Genomic DNA, 3,851 nt, shown 5'->3' with positions numbered 1-3,851 from the left:
CTTGGGAAATGCGTGTAGCTTGTTTTTACCAAAAAACAAAATTGCTTATTCTTTTTCCAAGATTTTATATTTACGTTACACGCTAAATGTCCGTTAGAAAAAATGTGTTTCTCCAGTTTTTTTTTTGTAATACTTGATGTATTAGGTCTTACGCTTTGGTATTTCATAGTGATTTCATTTATTTATACCTGTGATGTTCAACCACATGGGGGCCGCGAAGCTCATGCATGTGGCCCGTTGCATCGAAAAATATCTGCAATTTTTATCCTCACTATCATTTGCTCAACCTTTGCTGTCATGCCGTCTGACATTTGTAGTTATACTCAAAAAAAAAGGTAGATCATATATTCCAACTGAAATATTGTCTACATATCGAGAGATACGAAGCTCCTAATTCGGTGTCACTGACGATGTAACAATATGTTTGTACATCAACAAAAAGAAACAAAGAGCCGTAATATTGTTTTCCACTTCACATCATAACAAAAGCAACTCTGGAGTAACCAAAAGTCACCAACTATTTTGTTTTATAACAAAACGAAATCTGATGTTGACACGATTGATCAAATGTTTCGATCAATTTGATCGAATTATGATAAAAGATGGGTGCAATACCCTCTGAAATATAAAAATATATTAATTCATATTATGAGGTTACTTAATTTCTTTTAAAATCTTAATTATATCTGTAAATGTAATAGGAATAAACATCAATAATTCAAAAAGTTTCTTTGCGTCAATTATCTGCAGTGTGACTGGTATGTAATATGCAATGTTTTCAAGTGTTTAATAATTTTTATTTTTTTTAGTGTGAATTGTTTTTTCGGCCAGGGAAGTGAGTTCAGTACTTTGATTTTACACCAAGAAAATAAGTGAAAAAATTGAAAAACGAACCTTCATATAAAAAAATCGTTTGTGAGGTTTTTTTAGATTTTTTTTTGGGGGGGGGGGGAGGGAGAATACTTGCTTGAGTGTCCCAACTTGCCACAAATGTTTATGCTTTTGAACTACACATTTCTCTAATCCTTCAGAAGAATAATTATGGTGAATACAATGCTGTTTTACCAATCAAATAAAAATAATTGCTATGTAACTGCCGAAAACAATAAAATAAGGGGGCGCGATATCAAAAGCGGAGGGGGGGGGGTGATGGGGAAAACAATCGGCATATTTTGATTCAAGGGCTCATTTTACATGAGAATCATCAAAAATGGTGTCAGAAGCATTTTGAAGGGGTATTTTTTGATGTGCAGTGTAATGTGTACCCGGTTATTGAATATAGGTATAAAAATTTTAAATGCTAAAAAGCTCCCCCGAAATTTTTTCTGGAAACACGCTTACAACTTTCTTTAGTTCACATTCATGTAAATAACAAGGATTAAAAGCAATTTTACCAAGACCTAGTTAGGGTAAAAAATATGATAAAAGTCGCAAAAAGGTACCCGGGTACCCGGTCATTGACGCTAGGGTTAAAGCTCCTTATTGGTTATCGGTTAGGGAAGGGAGAGCTTTTGATCAGTGAGTTTTGACAAAAAAAAAACGGAAATTAAGAATCTGATATTTATCTTGGTTCAGATCCGCGACCAGTGACCCCGGCTCAGTAAGACATTGTTCGCGACCCATAGGTTGGGAACCGCTGCATTGGACCATAAACAGGGTTGCCACTCCACAGGGGAACCTGAAGAAATAGGGAAAACACAGATAAAAGTCCAGGGAATGTTAAAAATTTCCTAAAAATCCCTGAAGAATTCAGGATTTTTTTAAAATGAAGTTTTAAAAATCAATGCCTAAATAGATAAACTACCAAAACATTGATACATAAATAATAATAATAGCATGAGGTGATAACATTTCCGGGCTTATTGGCCGTGGTCTAATTGGAGTAGAAATTCCAATTATACCACGGCCGATAAGCCCGGAAATGGCATCTCATATTGACGCCGGCCGTGAAAGCCTTAAACAGTAAATAATAATAACGTTCAGAAATAAAGTAAAATAAAAAGTAATTTTGCATCAAGTTTAAATGTCTATCATAAAAGTAAAATTCATTGTTCTGCGTAACTTATGCTCTTTTTTAGGTCCAAGTAATGAATGGCTAAGAGAAGGCTTTTTTGTTTCTTGCGTATACTCGATCATAATACTATTATTTCAGTTATAATGAATCCTTTACCCTCCCCCCCCCCTTTTTTTTCTCCTGTGATGAAATAATCAAGATATTGTGTTTTTTTTACTTCCTTTTACAAAAAAAAAAAAAAGGAAGTATTGTATTAGCGAAAAAAAATGTCACTCAAAAACCGGCCTAAATTTCCATTTTGCTCACTCCCGAATGAGTGTTGAGTTTTTTTTTTCAACTCGACCACACATGGATAAGTGCCTAAGAACGTATAGACACTCGAAATATCCATTTTGACCATCCCCGAGTTAATAACGAGTGTTCTTGAGACGTCTGTATGTACGTATGTATGTCGCATAACTCAAGAACGGTATGTCCTAGAAAGTTGAAATTTGCTACGTGGACTCTTAGTGGAGTCTACTTGTGCATCTCCCCTTTTGGTTGCATTCGGGTGTTTCTAAAGGGGTCTTTTGCCCCTTATATTGGGGGCGGGGGGAAATCATTATTAATTTCGAGGTAAACTTAAGAGGTGTTATAATTTGGGGGACACTTGGCGATATATCGCCAGTATTTTGGTCGCGAACTTGGCGACAAATTTGGCGTTTTTTTTATTTTTTAATTTGGTTTCAATTTGGCCACTGTTGGTGATATTTAGAGAGTAAACTATTGAATCACATCAAAAATGCCAATAATGAGGAAATAACATTAAATTGGAGTAAAAGGAAGTCATGTGATGCACACATCAGCTCGTTTATATCTACAACAGCTTTTCATAATCAATATTGTAGTCAAAAACTTTTTTTTTCAAGCAAAAAGTTTTAGAAGTAAGCCCAACCATTATTTGTTTTTGCAACACAATAAGAAACACGCGTCAAAACATTTTCTTATTTTAAAATTAGGAAGTTTTTTTTTTAGTTTTTCGAAAATTTAAAAACGTGCACTTGAAGGGTTTCTAAAATAAACGATTCAATTATGCCATTATTCATACTACATATACATAAGTCTTTTTTATGAGAGTGATTTTTTAAAAGTTTTTCTTCGAATAGAATTGGAATTCAGTATTTTCTCTTCATAAGTATGGAAATTGTTTTTATGAAATTGTTTCATTTTCCTCCTTTTTAAAACTTATATTTGACAAGAAATACAGTAAAACGTTCTCGATTTATTTCTGCACTTTCTAAATTTTTACTTGCTGCAAGAATAGGCTGCACGCATATGGACATTCAAAAACTGCAATTATGTCCCCAAATTTGAGGATTTGCCGCACAAGGAAACGCTTTGAAAGGTCACAGGTCACGATTTAAATCGTCTATTAAAAAGAATGAGATTAAAATCACGTTACGAGTTCCACTTGGAATAAAGTGAAACTCCCCGTCTGCCTCCCGTAGGAAATAAAATTGAAGCGAAGAGCTCTCTCTCTCATAATGAGAACAGAATCTCGCTCCCTCCCGAAGACAAAAAGAACTTGATAGAGATATTTAATAAAAACGAGCTGATGTGTGCATCACATGACTTCCTTTTACTCCACTTTAATGTCATTTCCCCATTACTGGATATTTTAATGTGATTCAATAGTCTACTCTCTAAATATCACCAACAGTGTCCAAATTGAAACAGATTTTTAAAAAAAATCGCCAACTTCGCGACAAAAAGACTGGCGATTTTTCGCCAAGTGTCAGACAAATTATAACAGCACTTGAGTTTACATCGAAATTAACAGTGATTCCCCCCCCCCCCC

This window comes from Uloborus diversus, chromosome 4 (genome assembly GCF_026930045.1).
Source record: "Uloborus diversus isolate 005 chromosome 4, Udiv.v.3.1, whole genome shotgun sequence".
NCBI lineage: Eukaryota > Metazoa > Arthropoda > Arachnida > Araneae > Uloboridae > Uloborus > Uloborus diversus.
Note: the sequence above shows the minus strand (reverse complement) of the source record.